At 40.8% G+C, this 19,690-nt stretch overlaps 1 protein-coding gene across 4 annotated transcripts in view; it reads right to left on the bottom strand.

Moving 5' to 3' along the window:
- The window catches only part of ldlrad4a (low density lipoprotein receptor class A domain containing 4a), a 247,393-nt gene that overhangs the window by 131,538 nt on the left and 96,165 nt on the right, over nt 1-19,690 (bottom strand). The window lies entirely within an intron of this gene.

Below are 19,690 nucleotides of genomic sequence, written 5' to 3'. Positions count from 1 at the left end.
GAAAATAGTATCATCAGGCTTCAGCGGACCTCTCTATCTTTGCTGGTAAGTCACCCGGTTACTGGGAACGTAACAGTGGGAATAAAGGAAGCCTTTTCTGGTTGGCTGCAGCAACCTTTTAAAACACACATAGCAATAATAATAAACATAATATTAACTACTAATAAAGTACAGAATAATAATATACACAGTAATAATTTATTAATGTGCAATAATAATAACAAAATAATAAAACAGAGACTATTGTTCTGTGATGTGTGTTCTGTTGCACAGAGATGAACTGATGTATATGCTTAGTGCATTTGGTAGGAAAGATTTTCCATAACAATCTTTATGACAGCAGAGCTGAATGAGCCTGCTCAAAAGGGTGCTCCAGTAATATTCATCTACCGGACATCCCTTTTGAAAGTTCAAAGTAAATTTATTATCAAAGTATATATATATCATCATATATCAATCCCAAGATTCATTTTCTTGTGGGCCTACTCAATAAATTCAATAACCATAACAGACTAAATGAAAAACTGCACCAACAGGGCAGACAACCAGAGTGCAAGAAATAAACGGTGCAAATACAAAAGAAAGAGAAAAAAATAACAACAATAAATAAACAAACAAACAAACAAACATAAATATCAATCGCATGAAATGAAGAGTCCTTGAAAGTGAGTTCATAGGAACTGGGAACAGTTCAGTGATGCAGCAAGTGAAATTGAATGAAGCTATCCCCTCTGGTTTAGGAGCCTTATGGTTGAGGGGTAATAACTGTTTCAGAACCCGGTGGTGTGATTCATGAGGCACCAGTACATTCTTCCTGAAGGCAGCAGCAAAAAGAGAGTATGATCTGGGTGGTGTGGCTCCCTGATGATGGATGCTGCTTTTCTCTGACAATGCCCTGTGTAGATATGCTCAATGGTGGGGAGGGTTTTATCTGTGATGGACTGGGCAATATTCACTACATTTTGTAGAACTTTGTAGTTATGCAGCCAGTCAATATAGTCTCCACCACACATCTACAAGAAGTTTGTTAAAGTTATAAACATCATGCCGAATGTCCACAAACTCCTAAGAAAGCAGTCACTAATGTGCTTTCTTCATTATTGTACTTATCTGCAGGGCCCAGGACAGGTTGTCTGAAATGATAACACAGAGAGTTTGAAATTGCTGACTCTCTCCATCTCTGATCACCTGATGCAGACTGGCTCATGGGTCTCAGGTTTCCTCCTCCTGAAGTCAATAATCAGATCCTTGGTCTTGCAGATATTGAGTAAGAGGTTGTTGTTGCAGCACTACTCTGCCAAATTTTTAATCTTCCTCTGATTATATATATATATTTTATATATATATGTATATGTGTGTGTGTGTGTGTGTGTGTGTGTATATATATATATCCAAGATGGCGGCGCGACGCAGCTTGCAGCGGCCACTCCAGAACTGATTATCTGTTATTTGTGAAGTGGGGTGCCGTGCGCAATCATAATCGATGGAAAGCGAACGTGGAAGCACGGAGAAACATCAGGAAATTCCAGGAAGACCTTCTTCGTTGCTGCTGCTGCTGTGAGGTCCAGGACTCTGCTGGGAAGAACAGGCCCTCAGTCCTCGGGGTTGCGTTGCTAATGGCCGTTGGCGGGGCCGTCTTAATACACTCAGCAGAGGATGGTGCTTGGAGAAGCTGTGCCGGAGCGGATGGTCGTCAGCTTGGAGGTTTGACAGACTCGGAGTCCTTTCAACGGACTCAGGTCACTTTCGGTGTGTGCTGCGTCTGCAAGGCTGGTTTCGATGGAGCTTTCATTGTGTGCTGCGTCTGCGAGGCTGAGTCGGGCGGCGCCTTGGAAGTCCATAGTGGGGGTACTCCCTTCTGCCGCCGGCGTGGGATGGCGAGTCTGTCGGGACCCTGGGGACTTGTGGAAACTGTGGTGATTTCTTTTGAACTTACAGTCCTTTAACATCTTGGACTATTTTTACTGTACCATAGTCTGTTTTTTTTATCAATTATGCTATTGTTTGCACTGTTGTAATTATGTGGTTTTGTGCAGGTCTTGTAGCTTTAGTTTTTGGTCTTGTTTTTGTCTGGTGGATTTGGAGCTCCTTTCCAGGGAACGTGCTAGACGGTAGCGCGATATTAATACACAGCAGTCTCTCCGGACTCCGGATTGGGATTGCCAAACGTTACGTGGATTTTCTGGTGTAGCCTGTTTTGTCATATGCTTTTGTGATATCATTCTGGGGGAACATTGTCTCATTTTTTAACTGCATTGCATTTGTGGTTTCTAAATGACAATAAACTGAATCTGAATCTGATTTGTTAGGGCTACAGCTCAACATTCAATACCACCATTCTTTCCACACTAATCAATAAGCTCCAAGACCTTGACCTCAATACATCCTTGTGCATTTGGATTCTTGAGTTCCTCACTTGCAGACCCCAGTCAGTTCAGATTGGCAACATCTCCCCCACGATCTCCATCAGCACAGTTGCACCACCAGGCTCTAGTCACTTTACACTTAAGACATTGTGGCTCTGCACAGCTCAAATGCCATATTCAAGTTTGCTGATGACACCACTGTCACAGGCCAACTCAAAGGATATAGGAGGGAGATTGATAATCTGGCTGAATGGTGTCATAACAACAACCTCTTACTCAATGTCAGCAAGACCATGGAATTGATTATAGACTTCAGGAAAAGGAAACCAGAGGTCCATGAGCCAGTCCTCATCAAAAAATCAGAGGTGAAGAGGGTCAGCAACATAAAATTCTTAGGAGCTTTTATTTCAGAGGACCTGTCATGGGCACAGCATTTAAGTGCTATTTCAAAGAAAGTACAGCAGTACCTCTACTTCCTTAGGTGTTTGCAAAGATTTGGCATGACATCTAAAACATCCATGACATCTGGAGAGTATATTGACTAGCTTTATCTACTCTTACCTCTACTTTAATCTTTATATATCTGAAAAAACTTTTGGTATCATTTTTTGATATTATTGGCTAACTTACCTCAAATGTCATCTTTTCTCCCCTATGGTTTTTTTTTAGTTTCCTTCTATTGGTTTTAAAAATTTTCCCAGTACTCTAACTTCCCATTATTTTTTGCTGTATTATCTGACTTCTCTTTTGCTTTTTTGTTAGCTTTGACTTCCCTTTTTGGCCACAATTGCCTGATTGTGCCTTTAGAATACTTCTTATTCATTGGGGTGGAGCTATCCTGCACTTTCCATATTGCTACCAGAAACTGCAGCCATTGCCATTCTGCCCTCATTCCTGTTAGTATCCCCTTCCAATCAACTTTTGCCAGCTTCTCTCTCATGCTTCTGTAATTCCCACAATCCACACAAACAACACAACCCAGCACCTAGAGCCAATCTTACACACCTAGCTATACACTTTCAGGTGAAGAATGAGCAAGAAGAAGCTTACCAGATACTTATGTTAAGGCAATTTTGGATCTAATGTTGTGTAATGAACCAGATTTGATAAGGGAACTCGAGGTAAAGGAGCCTTTAGGAGGTAGTGACCATAATATAAGTTTTAATCTACAATTTGAGAGGGAAAAGGGAAAATCGGAAGTGTCAGTATTACAGTTGAACAAAGGGGCCTATGGAGCCATAAAGGAGGAACTGGCCAAAGTTGACTGGAAGGATACCCTAGCAGGGATGACAGTGGAACAACAATGGCAGGTATTTCTGGGAATGATACAGAAGGTGCAGGATCAGTTCATTCCAAAGAGGAAGAAAGATTCTAAGGGGAGTAGGGGGAGACCATGGCTGACAAGGGAAGTCAAGAACAGTATAAAAATAAAAGAGAATAAATATAATGTAGCAAAGACGAGTGGGAAGCCAGAGGATTGGGAAATTTTTAAAGAGCAACAGAAGATAACTAAAAAGGCAATACGAGAAGAAAAGATGAGGTATGAAGGTAAGCTAACCAAGAATATAAAGGAGGACAGTAAAAGCTTCTTTAGGTATATGAAGAGGAAAAGATTAGTTAAGACCAAAGTTGGGCCCTTGAAGACAGAAACAGGTGAATTTATTACAGGGAACAAGGAAATGGCAGACGAGTTGAACAGGTACTTTGGATCTGTCTTCACTAGGGAAGACACAAACAATCTCTGAGATTTAATAGTGGCCAGAGGACCTAGGGTAACGGAGGAACTGAAGGAATTCACATTAGGCAGAAAATAGTGTTGGGTAGACTGATGGAACTGAAGGCTGATAAATTCCCAGGGCCTGATGGTCTGCATCCCAGGGTACTTAAGGAGGTGGCTCTAGAAATCGTGGACGCATTGGTAATCATTTTCCAATATTCTATAGATTCAGGATCAGTTCCTGAGGATTGGAGGGTAGCTAATGTTATCCCACTTTTTAAGAAAGGAGGGAGAGAGAAAACAGGGAATTATAGACCAGTTAGCCTGACACCAGTGGTGGGTAAGATGCTGGAGTCAATTATAAAAGATGAAATAGCAGCATATTTGGATAAGTAACAGGATTGGTCCGAGTCAGCATGAATCTACGAAGGGGAAATCATGTTTGACTAATCGTCTGGAATTTTTTGAGGATGTAACTATGAAAATGGACAAGGGAGAGCCAGTGGATGTAGTGTACCTGGACTTTCAGAAAGCCTTTGATAAGGTCCCACATAGGAGATTAGTGGGCAAAATTAGAGCACATGGTATTGGTGGTAGGGTACTGACATGGATAGAAAATTGGTTGGCAGACAGGAAACAAAGAGTAGGGATTAACGGGTCCTTTTCAGAATGGCAGGCAGTGACTAGTGGGGTACCGCAAGGCTCGGTGCTGGGACCGCAGCTATTTACAAATACATTAATGATTTAGATGAAGGGATTAAAAGTAACATTAGCAAATTTGCAGATGACACAAAGCTGGGTGGCAGTGTGAAATGTGAGGTGGATGTTAGGAGAATGCAGGGTGACTTGGACAGGTTGGGTGAGTGGGCAGATGCATGGCAGATGCAGTTTAATGTGGATAAATGTGAGGTTATCTACTTTAGTGGCAAGAACAGGAAGGCAGATTACTACCTGAATGGTGTCAAGTCAGGAAAAGGGGAAGTACAACAAGATCTAGGTGTCCTTGTTCATCAGTCACTGAAAGTAAGCATGCAGGTACAGCAGGCAGTGAAGAAAGCTAATGGCATGTTGGCCTTCATAACAAGGGAAGTTGAGTATAGGAGCAAAGAGGTCCTTCTGCAGTTGTACAGAGCCCTGGTAAGACCACACCTGGAGTATTGTGTTCAGTTTTGGTCTACGTGCAGCGTAGGTTCATGAGGTTAATTCCCGGGATGGTGGGACTGTCATATGTTGAAAGATTGGAGCCACTGGGCTTGTATACACTGGAATTTAGAAGGATGAGAGGGGATCTGACTGAAACATATAAGATTATTAAGGGCGCAAGCACGAGGAAATCTGCAGATGCTGGAAATTCAAGCAACACACACAAAATGCTGGTGGAACACAGCAGGCCAGGCAGCATCTATAGGAAGAAGCACTGTCGACGTTTCAGGCCTGACGAAGGGTCTTGGTCCGAAACGTCAACAGTGCTTCTTCCTATAGATGCTGCCTGGCCTGCTGCGTTCCACCAGCATTTTGTGTGTGTGCAAGATTATTAAGGGATTGGACACACTAGAGGCAGGAAACATATTCCCGATGTTGGGTGAGTCCAGAACCAGAGGCCACAATTTAAGAATAAGGGGTAGGCCATTTAGAATGGAGTTCAGGAAAAATATTTTCACCCAGAGAGTTGTGGATCTGTGGAATGCTCTGCCTGAGAAGGCAGTGGAGGCCAATTCTCTGGATGCTTTCAAGAAAGAGTTAGATAGAGCTCTTGAAGATAGCAGAGTCAAGGGATATGGGGAGAAGGCAGGAACGGGGTACTGATTGTGGATGATCAGCCATGATCACAGTGAATGGTGGTGCTGGCTCGAAGGGCTGAATGGCCTACTCCTGCACCTATTGTCTATTGTCTATACACTGAAGGGATACTGATACTTGGTGCAACAATTACAAAGGCTTTGTGGGGAAGGAACACAGTCTAATATTCTGCTCTGACTGGACACTAGAAGGCTGGATTCTGTGTAACAACCTCTCAAATGCTTCATGGATGTAGTCAAGAAACATGAGCAACACTGATGCACTGCCAGCAAATGTATTAATTTGATGGTATAGTAAGTAATATGTACTGATTTTATTTCCTATACTGTATATAATGTGAATGAAGTATATTTCTGAATTTAAAAATTAGTCCATCTCAAGAGTCTTAAATCTGAATGAAGTAAATTGTAGAAGCATGAGAAATGGGAAAATGGGAAGCTGCATTGAAACCCAAGACAGCAAACAAGCAAAGAATAACTATTAAAAAATTAACAGATAGTTTGGAAGCAGCATCCATTCTTTTTAGGCAAAATACTCGTACTATCAAAAGTACTTTTGTTAGATCAAATAAAAAATAAATCTGACACAAACAGTAATAAGCCTGCGGATCAGTAAATTCCAAATTTCAGTAAATGAGGACCAAGACATTAATAAGGAACAGGAAAATGAAGAATAAGACTATGATAAATTGGGAAATTACATTAAAAGGCATGACATACTTCAAAAGTAATATTGTATGCAGGTCTAATCTGTCTAATGAAGGAAGGATACTGTACACTTGCAATAGAAAAACTGCAGTGAAGTTTCACTGGGTTTATTCTGGAAAAACCAGTTTGTTCCAAAATCCATGGAAAAGAGTACAGTCAATGTTTCAGGCTGTACTGAAGATGATTCGAGGATTGAACAATTTGTCATACGACGAGCATTTGATGCCTTTGGGTTTGTATTCACAAGAATTCAGAAGAATGAGGAGTGACCTCATTGAAAACTATCAAATGGTGAAGGGGCTTGTTAGAGTGGATGAGGAGAGCATGTTTCGTGTGGTGGGAGTCTAAGACCTGAGGACCAGCTTCAGAATAGAGGGGTATTCTTTTAGAACAGAGATGAGGAAGAATTTCTTTAGCCAGAGAGTGGTGAATCTGTGGAATTCATTGCCACAAGAAACTGTGGAGACCAAGTCTTCATGAGCAGAGGTTGATAGATTCTTGATCGGTCAGGGCATAAAGAGATACAGGGGTGGGGGGAGGCAGGAGATTGGGGCTGAGAGCAAAAATAGATTAGCCATGATGAAATGGTGGGCAGACTTGATGGGTCAAATGGCCTAATTTTGCTCCTATATCCTATGGTCTTATGGTCCTATTCCAACCGCGATTTTGGAAACAAGGATTACTGACTCAAAATAAGAATTGGTTATTACTATTGATAATACAAATAAATGTCTTCATCCAGCAACTGTAAAACTTTTGAATATTCTACAGATGAGGACTGTGAGGTTTCAGTTGCTCAGTATATTTGAGTCAGAGACTGACATATTTTTAATTATCATGAAAATTAAGGAACATGGGATTGCTACAGGAAAGTGAAGCTGAGTTAACAGATTGACTATGATTTTACTGAATGACAGAGCAATTAGAAACAATCATGTGATCTAATCATGTTGCTATTTTTATGTTCCATTGATATAGATTGTATCTATAAATATAGACAAATTACACATATTAGTATGACATAGAATTTAATTTGTAACATTACAGGTATTTAGCTTCTTCATTACAAAATTACTTGAACATAACGTTATCATAATCACAGGAAAACTAGCATTTGTATGGGGCAGCAAGCAAAGATGACTGAAGCCATCAGTTTGTTAGATTATTTAAATCTATGTTCAATACTAACAGAATTCATAATTATCATCCTTCAAATTCTTTCCAAATGGCTTGATGACTTAAGTGTTAAAAGTGAATATCAAGTGCATGACCAGGAACATTTAGTCAATGCAGTTTCTAGAATTAATTCTAGTTTAAGGACTGAGAATACAAATTGTAGAAGATGACTTATCTTATTTGTTCAAACGATGAAACTAATTAATCCAAGTTCATACCAAAGAATTCCAATCACAGTAAAAAGCCATTATTCACCATGTGCTAGACTTGATAAGTTCCAGTTAATCAAAAGTACTACTTAAAACTAATGTCAGCCTAAGGACTCCCTCAGTATTGTCATGATCTTGGCTCAGGTGCCCCTTTAGCTGCTTCATTTTAGGGAATGCCTCAGGATCAAAGATGATTTGCTTCCATGCCAATTTTGTAGATTCTCAGTTGGGTAACAAAGCTAATATAAAAACTACAGATTCTTTCAGGTAGGCCATGGGTGGCTTGTGAAGTGGTGCACTCCTTCCACTGCTTACAGAGGACTTTTGTATGCTCCTGAGGCATGGACTCCCCTCCATTCATTCTGTCTACTGTTCTTACAGCCTTGGCAAAGACCTCTCCTACTCCTGTCATTTCATCTTCTCATACCACCCCCATTAGGCAGAAGATACAAAAGTTTGAAAACAGCACCACCAAGCTCAAGGACAGTTTCTACCCTGTTATAAGACACTGAAACAAAGCTTTTATACAACAAAGATGGACTCCTGCTCTATCAGCCTACCTCGTCATGGTCCTTGCACCTTATTTGTCGATCTACACTGCACTTACTCTGCAACTGTAACACTATATTCTGCATCATGTTATTGCTTTTCCCTTGGTAATGCTGTACCTCGATGTACTTATATTTGGAATAATCTGTTTGGATCCATGCAAAACAATTTTTCACTGTATCTCAGTATATTTGACAATAATAAACCAATTACCCCTTTCATTAATCGACAAGGCTATATTGGCATAGAGAAGGTGATAGTGAATTTTAACACTAATTTCTCAGATATGAGAAGTATTTTACAGAGACTCAATGTGAACCTTTTTGTCAGAGGACAGTGTTGTACACTAGAAGTGACTTGACAATGGAGCATTGTTCAGCAAATATAAGGCCCATCTACTTGTTTTGTTAAATTAATAAGTCAACTGATTAATCTAGTATCAACTGCCATTTGTAAAATTAAGTTAAAAAATCTAATAACTATTTCACACACAAAAAAACCTCCTAACTTCACTGCTGAAAAATTCAGCTCTAATTTTTATGCAGTTCAGCTCAGGACACCACAGACCATGTACAGAGTTTTATCAACCCATGCAGTTGACCTTATTACCTTGATCATTGTAAATTGTCCCACGATTAGGCTAGGGTTAAGTCAAGGGTTACCGGGTGGCATGGCTTGAAGGACTAGAAGGGCCCTATTCCATGCTGTATCTCAATAAATAAATAAAATCAGCAGAACTTCTAAGTACATCCTTACTTTATGTGTTTGTTTCTTAACTTAACTCCAGTGTAATTCTGGTAAATCCACACTGAATTTCCTCTACTATCTGAACTAACTAGTATGAGGTGTTCACAGATGCTAACAGCATTCCATGCCTGATCTAAGAAGAGTGTAACTGAGCTGCAGCCGAACTTCTAATCTCTTTTTCCTCCTCAAAACCTTGAACATTTTGTAGCCTCCTAGACCTGTGGCCATCCTATGTGAAACTACCATTTGAATCCCAGTAGTCTCTTCTGTATCCAAAGGATTAGTTATTACTGCAGTAAAGTCACACTGAATTAAAACTCAGCCATGATTTTGTTGAATGGCAGAACAAATGAGAAGCCAAGTGGCATTCTCCAACATTTTTTACTTCTGTTCTTATTCAGTTCTAGCCAGAAAACAATAAATAATTAAATCATCACTAAAAATACATATAAAGTGAAGCTGTATATACAGAGAAATAAAAAAGAGCATCTACACTCCATCTACCAGAAGAAGTGGATACCTTGTATTCCATCCGATTTCTCGAACTTCCAGTAATTGCAATCTCCCCCCCACCATCACCATTCCCCACTCCCATTTACCTTCTTCACCTCCTTACCTGTCCATCACTTCCCTCTGGTGCTCCTCCCCCTTCCCTTTCTTCTACCCTCTCCTATCAGAATCCCCCTTCTCCAGCCCTATATCTCTTTCACCTATCAACTTCCCAGCTATTTACTTCACCCCCACCCCATCCTGGTTTGACCTATCACCTACCACCTTTGAACTTCTTCCTCCCCTCCTCCACCTTCTTACTCTGACTTCTCATCTTTTTTTTCCAGTCCTGATGAAGGGTCTCAGACCAAAACATCAACTCTTTACTCTTTTCATAGATGCTGCCTGCCCTGCTGAGTTCCTCCAGAGTTTTGTGTGTGTGGCTTGGACTTTCAGCATCTGCAGATTTTCTCATGTTTGAAATAAAAAAGACAATGCTCCAGGTTGTTACCAATCATCTGAAACCAAAATGTTAACTCTGCTCCTCTTTCTGCAGTTGCTATCATAACCTGCTGAGCATTTCAGGTATTTTTTTGTTTTATTTAGATATCCAGCATCTACATATTTCCACATTTCTATCTTCTGCATATTTTTGCATTTTAACTCATGTAATAATTTCCCTTCTTAAGATATTCCTAAGGATATATCCTTAATTTTGTAAATCCACAAGTTGTTTGTTATGTCTCCCCCTTGCTGTGATATAGACACATCTCTTTCTCCCTTATTAGGGAGAGAGAGAGAGAGCCTGTAGTATGTCGAATGCTGGGTGAACGAGTAGTTTTTGCGGTACTGCAAGTCTGTGTCTTTGTTGATGCTTTGCTGCATGCTTGAGTGAGCAGTGGTGGGTGCCAATGCCTTTTTTTGCTGGTGGGGGAAGGGGGATTGTTGCCTTGCTACTGCTTACATGTGGGAGGGGGAGCTGGGGGAGGGCTTTCAAGTTCTAACATTTAACTGTCATTCATCCTTTAGGGCACTCTGTTTTCGTGGATGGTTGCAAAGAAAAGGTATTTCAGGATGTATATTGTATACATTTCTCTGACATTAAATGTACCTTTGAAACCTTTAATTCTATCCTATTTCTCCAATTTATATGTTACTTGTCAGCAACACCATTTAAAACCTGTTACAGTTTCCATGGTATACAGTTGAAGTTTGAAGGTCTTGAACCCCTATCACAAACACTGTTCTCACCATCAATTTTCTTGCTCTCCTCTGTAATTGATCCAGATATATTTCAGACCACAAAATCTATCCCATCTCCATCTTGTCCCAGGCTTTCTCCTTGTTCTCTTTGCCTGTATCCCATCTTCCTTTTTCTCAATAACTTAAAACTTATTTATCCCCTTTAAAAGCAATTCAATTGAAATTTTAACTCTGTTTATCTTTACACTGATGCTGCCTCCCCTGCTTTATATTTCTGTACTTACTGTTTTTAATTTATTGCTAAGTTATGTATACAGTGTGTACCTCTAACTTACCATATTTTCTGCTGTCCTTTATGCCAATGTCTCTGGCCTTGCACTTTCTACAAACTTGAGAGCAATTAAGTTTTAAATGGTAAGTTCTGTTCCATCATCACTGTCTAGCATTTGACTGCTTCTGGACTCTAGCTAAGATTTTAAAGTTCCCACCCTTGCTTTAACTTCCTCCATTGTCTTGCTCCCCTAGATTTTGCAAACTTCCTGAGTTTCACAGCCTCACAAAAAAACTGAACTCCTTCCATACTTTTCCACGACCCTAAACTGAGTTGTTCCAGCTTTGGTGGATGTGGTTTCAACTGCTGAAATCCTAAGCTCCCAAATGCTCTCTCAAAACTTCCCACATCCTTACCCTTTATTTTATTTGGAGATACAGCATGGTACAAGCACATCCAGCCCTTCAAGCCTGGCCACCCAGCAACCTCTGAATTAACTTTAAGCTCTTTGAGAGAATTTGCAATGACCAAGTAACCTACTAACTACTATGTCTTTCAACTGTGGGAGGAAACCAGAACCCCAGATAAAACCCACACATTCCGTGGGGAGGATGTAAAACCTCATAGAGGATGCTTTCTTCCTCTAAAGGAAATTCAGGTCAGGTCAAAAAACTTGGACTCTATTCACAAGCTAATTACTAAGAAATCCACTTTACCCAAGTCTTCAACAATATTTACCATGAACTTCATTTATAACAATTCTGTCTACCAATATGACGAATTTCAAGCAGTGAGAATTTATGATGTGATATTTATTTAATTCATTTGTTTGAGGTTGAGTAGCAGCTGCCAGAATAGTCTTGGTGAACAGCACAGTAGTACATGGAGCACAAATCTAGGGGATGTTGATTTTTGTGGAAGCTGTACTGATCCAGGCAAATGGAAAATATTCATTCTAATTTGTCTTGTTGATGATAAAAATGCCTCTGTTTAGTCTGTCTTGTTGGAGCTGTTCATAGCACAGTACATTTGTAGCATAATTACTTGTCACTTATTGGCTCACTTTGGCTTGCAGCTCTTGGTTCAGCTTTATTTGCTGAAGAGCAAAAAATGGAATTAAACGACATCCAATTATCAAATAAACATTAGTGAACATCCTCACCTCTGATTTTATGACATACATATGGTTGTCAATTATTAAGCATAGGTGATGGTTTAGCCAAGGATACTTCTCTGAGCAACTCCTTCAGCATTATCCAGAGGCTAAGCTAATTATGTGACAAGATTAAAAGAAGTATCTAATCTTCCACAGAAAAATGCTGCTTAGAAGTGTGTTCAGTCTATTGTTAGTTATCAAAAATGTCAACCTGAAGTTTAATCAAAATATTTGACTTTGAAATATTTGAAATTAGCACATTTTTCATCATACGGTGGCATGCAAAAGTTTGGGCACCCCGGTCAAAATTTCTGTCGCTGTAAATAGCTAAGTGAGAAAAAGATGACCTGATTCCCAAAAGGCATAAAGTTAAAGATGACACATTTCTTTAATATTTTAAGCAAGATTACTTTTTTATTTCCATCTTTTACAGTTTCAAAATAACAAAAAAAGGGCCCGAAAGTTTGGGCACCCTGCATGGTCAGTACTTAGTGACACCCCCTTTGGCAAGTATCACAGCTTGTAAACGCTTTCTGTAGCCAGCTAAGAGTCTTTCAATTCTTGTCTGGGGGATTTTTTGCCCATTCTTCCTTGCAAAAGGCTTCTAGTTCTGTGAGATTCTTGATCCGTCTTGCATGCACTGCTCTTTTGAGGTCTATCCACAGATTCTCGGTGATGTTCAGGTCAGGGGACCATGAGGACCATGGCAAAGCTTCCAGCTTGCGCCTCTTGAGGCAGTCCATTGTGAGGTGAGGTGTGTTTAGGATCATTATCCTGTTGTGGAATTCATCCTCGCTTCATCTTCAGCTTTTTTACAGACGGTGTGATGTTTGCTTCCAGAATTTGCTGGTATTTAATTGAATTCATTCGTCCCTCTACCAGTGAAACATTCCTTGTGCCACTGGCTGCAACACAAGCCCAAAGCATGATCGATCCACTCCCGTGCTTAACAGTTGGAGAGGTGTTCTTTTCACGAAATTCTGCACCTTTTTTTCTCTAAACATACCGCTCATTGCGGCCAAAAAGTTCTATTTTAATGTCATCAGTCCACAGGACTTGTTTCCAAAATGCATCAGGCTTGTTTAGATGTACCTTTGCAAACTTCTGATGCTGAATTTCGTGGTGAGGATGCAGGAAACGTTTTCTTCTGATGACTCTTCCATGAAGGTCATATTTGTGCAGGTGTCGCTGCACAGTAGAGCAGTGCACCACCACTCCAGAGTCAGCTAAATCTTCCTGAAGGTCTTTTGCAGTAATACAGGGGTTTTGATTTGCCTTTTTAGCTATCCTACAAGCAGTTCTCTTGGAAAGTTTTCTTGGTCTTCCAGACCTCAACTTGACCTCCACCGTTCCTATTAACTGCCATCTTAATTACATTACAAACTGAGGAAACGGCTACCTGAAAATGCTTTGCTATCTTTTCATAGCCTTCTCCTGCCTTGTGGGCATCATTTATTTTAATTTTCAGAGTGCTAGGCAGCTGCTCAGAGGAGCCATGGCTGTTGATTGTTGGGACAAGATTTGAGGAGTCAGGGTATTTATAAAGCTTTGGAATTTGCATCACCTGGCCTTTCCTAACAATGACTGTGAGCAAGCTATAGCCCTAACAAGGTAATTAAAGTCTGAGACCTAGGGAAAAGTTATCTGAGAACTCAAATCTCTTGGGGTGCCCAAACTTGTGCATGGTGCTCCTTTCCTTTTTTTTCACTTTAAAATTGTACCAAAAAAAATACACTAATCCTGCTTAAAGTGTTGAAAAGAATGTTGCATCTTTAACTTTATGACTTTTGGAGATCAGTTCATCTTCTACTCACTTAACTATTCACAGTAACAGAAATTTTGACCAGGGGTGCCCAAACTTTTGCATGGCACTGTAGTTGTCTATTTTAACATACCTATTTGATACATGTTAATCTCTAGAAAAGTGCAACTGGCAACTGAAGAAATACTCAATATATGATAAGAGTCATAGGGCACAACAGCACAGAAACAGGTATTTTGGTCGATCTAGTCCATGCCAGCTTGATTTTCTGTCAAGTCCCATCTGCCTGCACCTGTACCATAGCCCTCCATACCCCTCCCATTCATGTATTTATCCAAACTTTTCTTAAATGTTGCAATCAACCCCGTATCCATCACTTCTGGTGGCAGCCTGCTCAATATTCGCACCATGATCTTAGTAAAGATGTTCCCTCCTCAGGTTCGCCTTAAATATTTCATGTATCACCCTTAACCTATGCTCTAGTCTCCCCCACTTTGAGTGGAAAATGCCTGCAGCTATCCACCCTATCTATATCCCTCATAATTTTGTCTACCTCACCTCATTCTCCCAGACTCCAGGGAATAAACTCCTAACCTATTCAACCTATCCCTGTAACTCAGGTCTTCAAGTGCTGGCATTATCAATGTACATTTTTCTGCACTCTTTCAAGCTTAAGTAAACAAAACTGTACATAATACTATAAATTTGGCCCCACCAATGTCTTATATAATTTCTACATAACATACTAATTCCTGCATTCAATGCCTTGATTTATGAAGACCATGTGACAAAAGCTCTCTATACAACCCTATCTACTGGTGATGTATAGATCATATATCTTCCAAATGTGAGTAAATCCTACCTTCAAGAAACTTCTCCAACAATTTCCTTACCACTTATGTGAGGCTCACTGGCCTGTAATTTCCTGAATTATCCCTATGTCCCTTCTTAAATATAGCAATAACATTGACTATTCTTCAGTCCTCCAGGACCTCACCTGTGGCAAGCAAAGATACAAACACCTTTGACAAAGTCTAATTATCTTCTCTCTTGTTTCAGTAAATAACCTGGTATTAATCCCATCAGGCCCTGGGAAATATCCATGTTAATGTTCTTCAAGAGACCCAACATCATCTCATTCTTGATTCAAAATGCCTATTATGTCAAGAGGACATTGCTTTGTGGATCCAGAACTGGCTTGCCCACAGAAGGCAGAGTGGCTGAAGATGGGTCATATTCTGCATGGAGGTCAGTGACCAGTGGTGTGCCTCAGGGATCTGTTCTGGGGCCCTTACTCTTCGTGATTTTCAATAAATGACCTGGATGAGGAAGCGGAGGGATGGGTTAGTAAGTTTGCTGATGACACAAAGGTTGGGGGTGTTGTGGATAGTGTGGAAGGCTATCAGAGGTTACAGCGGGACATTGATAGGATGCAAAACTGGGCTGAGAAGTGGCAGATGGAGCTCAACCCAGGTAAGTGTGAGGTGGTTCATTTTGGTAGGTCAAATATGATGACAGAATATAGTATTAATAGTAAGACTCTTGGCAATGTAGAGGATCAGAGGGATCTTGGGGTCCGAGTCAATAGCACGCTCAAAGCAGCTGCGCAGGTTGACTCTGTGGTTAAGAAGGCATACAGTATATTGGTCTTCATCAATCACGGAATTGAATTTAGGAGCCGAGAGGTAATGTTGCAGCTGTATAGGACGTTGGTCAGGCCCCACTTGGAGTACTGTGCTCAGTTCTGGTTGCCACATTATAAGAAGGATGTGGAAACCATAGAAAGAGTGCAGAGGAGATTTACAAGGATGTTGCCTGGATTGGGGAGCATGCCTTATGAAAACAGGTTGAGTGAACTCGGCCTTTTCTCCTTGGAGTGATGGAGGATGACAGGTGACCTGACAGAGATGTATAAGACGATGAGAGGCATTGATTGTGTGGATAACCAGAGGCTTTTTCCCAGGGCTGAAATGGCTGCCACAAGAGGGTACAGGTTTAAGGTGCCGGGGAATAGGTACAGAGGAGATGTCAGGGATAAGTTTTTTATGCAGAGAGTGGTGAGTGCATGGAATAGGCTGCCGGCAACAGTGGTGGAGGTGGATATGATAGGGTCTTTTAAGAGACTTTTGGATAGGTACATGGAGCTTAGAAAAATAGAGGGCTATGGGTAATCCTAGTAATTTCTAAGGTAGGGACATGTTCGGCACAACTTTGTGGGCCGTGGGGCCTGCAATGTGCTGTAGGTTTTCTATGTTTCTATATTAGGGTAGCTTACACTGATCTTACTATTCTCTATATCCCTCTCCTTGGTAATTCTAATGCTAAGTACTCATTTAGTACTTCACCGACATCTTCTGACACCAAGCATAAATGCCCTCCTTTATCCCTGAATGGTCTTACCTTCTCCCTAGTTATCCTCTTGTTTTAAATGTACTCAAATAATGCCCTGGGGTTCTCTTTAATCGTCCCTGTCAAGGACATTTTTTGTCCCCTTTTAGCCCTTCTAATTCCTTTCTCCAGGTTTTTCTGCTTTTTTCATATTTCTCAAAGGCCCTGTCTGAGTTCAGCTTCCTAAACCTTACATGCACTTCCTTTTTAGTTTTGAGTAAATTTATAACTTTTCTCATCTTGCATGGTTCCCTTTTCTTACTGGCTTTGTCCTTCTTCCTTACTGAATTCTGGCCAGATGGTCTTTAAATCACTTCCACATGTCAGATGTGGACTAACTCAACAACAGCTGCTTCCAATTTACTTTCCCAAGCTCCTCCTTAATGATGCTGCAATTTGCCCAGCCCCAATGTAATACTTCCCCTCTAGCTCCAGACTTATTTTTATTCAGAGATATGTATCAATCTCTGTTTCTAATATGCTCTACCACTGAAACATCAGTTACCTGGTCAGGCTTGTGTCCCAGTACAAGATACAGAATGGCCCCTGCTTCAGTTGAACTATCTATACACTGTTCAAGACACTCGAGCAAATTCTGCCCATCCTAAGCTTTTTGCACTAATTCAATCCCAGGTCAATATTGGGGAAGAGAAAATCACCCACTACAATCCCATTATTTTTAAATAGATCCATACTTGCACATCTGCTCCTCTATCTCTTGCTGGCTGTTAACATGGAACAGTACAGCACAGTACAAGCCCTTCAGCCCACAATGTTGTGCCAACTTTTTAACCTACTCCAAAAATCAATCTAATCCTTCCCTCCTACATAGCCCTCCAGTCTTTCACTCATGTGTGTATCTTAAGAGTTCAAAGTAAATTTATTATCATTGTGCAAACTGTACATGTCACTATATACAACCCTGAGATTCATTTTCTTTCAGGCATACTCAGTAAATCTAAGAGAGAAGAAGAAGAATTAATGAAACAGGACAGACAAGCAACCAATATGCAAAAGAGAATAAACTGTGCTAATACAAAAGAAAATAATAAATAAACAAACAAACAAACATTGAGAACATGAGATGAAGAGTCCTTGAAAGTGAGCCCATGGGTTGTGGGAACAGTTCAGTGATGGGGGCAAGTAAAGCTGTGTGACATTATCCCCAATGGTTTAAGAGCCTGATAGTTGAGGGGAAATAATTGTTCCTGAACCTGGTGGTATGAGTCCTGAAGCTTCTATACCTTCTTCCTGATGGCAACAGTGACAAGAGAACATGGACTGGGTGGTGGGGGTCCTCAACCATGGATGTTGTTCTCCTGTGTAGATGCTGCGGACGGCTTTACTCATGATGGACTGGGCTGTATCCACTATTTGTTGTAGCATTTTCTGTTCAAGGGCATTGGTGTTTCTATACCAGGCCATGAAGCAACCATTAATATGCTCTCCACTACACATCTATAGAGTTCGGGGCTAACAACCCTGAATGGTAAACAAAACAGGTATGGAAACAACAATGAAGAAAACATCTGAATGCAATGGAATTCCTGAGTCACCACCTGGAAATTACATGACTAACAATATGAAAACTGAGCTACTGACACAATGAAATAAACCCTTCACTGTGATCACCAGAGATGGAGGACCTTCATTGCTGCCCAAAACACCAGAGGCATAACAGGCAGCAGAGAGTAGTGAGGCACACCTATAGAAGTTTATCAAAGTAATAGATGTCATGCGGAATCCCTGCAGACTTCTAAGGAAGTAGAGATGCTGCCTTGCTTTCTTCATAATTGGATTTACATACTGGGTCCAGGACAGGTCCTTTAAAATTATAACACAAAGGAATTTAAAGTTGTTGACCCTCTCCACCTCTGATCCCTCGAAGAGGACTGGCTCATGGATCTCCATGTTCCTCCTCCTGAAGTCAATGATCAGCTCCTTGGTCTTGCTGACATTGAGTGAGAGTTGTTGTGGCAGCAGTCAGCCAGAATTTCAGTAATAGTTTCTTCAATATCTCTAATGTATCAGTCTCTGCCAACACCACTAGCATTTCACACACTGACCACTCTGTGTAAAAAATCTCCTTTTGACAATTCCACTATACTTTCCTCTAATCTTAAAATCATGCCCTTTCCCCATTGCTGCACTGGGAAAAAGGTGCTGGCTGTCCACTCTATCTATGTCTCTATTAAAGTCACCTTTCATTCTCCTTCACTCCAAAGAGAAAAGCCCCAGCTTGCTCAACCTTTCTTCATAAGATGTGATCTCTAATAGAGAGAATCGGGCAAATTTTCTCTGAAAATCCTCTTCTAATGTCGAAGATTACTAATTACTAATGTAATCTCATCAGTGATTGCACTTTTCCTATTTTTGACCTCTATCCATATTTTCTCAGTGGATTGGCCCTCCAATAATGATGTAAATAATTATACTCTAGAGACATCTGTAAAATTAAAACTACAAAAAATTGAACACAAATTTGATAAATGGCATAATCAAGACACGTTTTGTGCAGACATGCAGAACTAATGCCATTAGGCATCTTCACAGTTCATAATGAAACAATCTGGTTACAGGTAACAATAAGAAAAAAATGAGTTTACTTAACTCTCACAGCTACCTGAACTATTCCACTTCCCACCCTGTCTCTTGCAAAAAGGCTATCCCCTTCTCACAATTCCTCCATCTCTGCCGCATCTGCTCTCAGGATGAGGCTTTTCTTTCCAGGACAAAGGAGATGTCTTCCTTTTTTAAGCAAAGGGGCTTCCCTTTGTCCACCATCAACTCTGCTCTCAAACGCATCTCTCCCATTTCCCGCACATCTGCCCTCACCCCATCCACCCGCCACCCCACTCGGGATAGGGTTCCCCTTGTCCTTACCTACCACCCCACCAGCCTCCAGGTCCAACGTATAATTCTCCGTAACTTCTGCCACCTCCAACGGGATCCCACTACCAAACACATTTTTCCCTCCCCCCCTTCTGCTTTTCGCAGGGATCGCTCCCTACGCGACTCCCTTGTCCACTCGTCCCCCCCATCCCTTCCCACCAATCTCCCTCCTGGCACTTATCCTTGTAAACGGAACAAGTGCTACACCTGCCCTTACACTTCCTCCCTCACCACCATTCAGGGCCCCAGACAGTCCTT

This window comes from Hemitrygon akajei, chromosome 1, assembly GCF_048418815.1.
Source record: "Hemitrygon akajei chromosome 1, sHemAka1.3, whole genome shotgun sequence".
NCBI lineage: Eukaryota > Metazoa > Chordata > Chondrichthyes > Myliobatiformes > Dasyatidae > Hemitrygon > Hemitrygon akajei.
The sequence above is the reverse complement of the archived record's forward strand: the minus strand, read 5'-3'. Positions and strand labels throughout refer to the sequence as shown.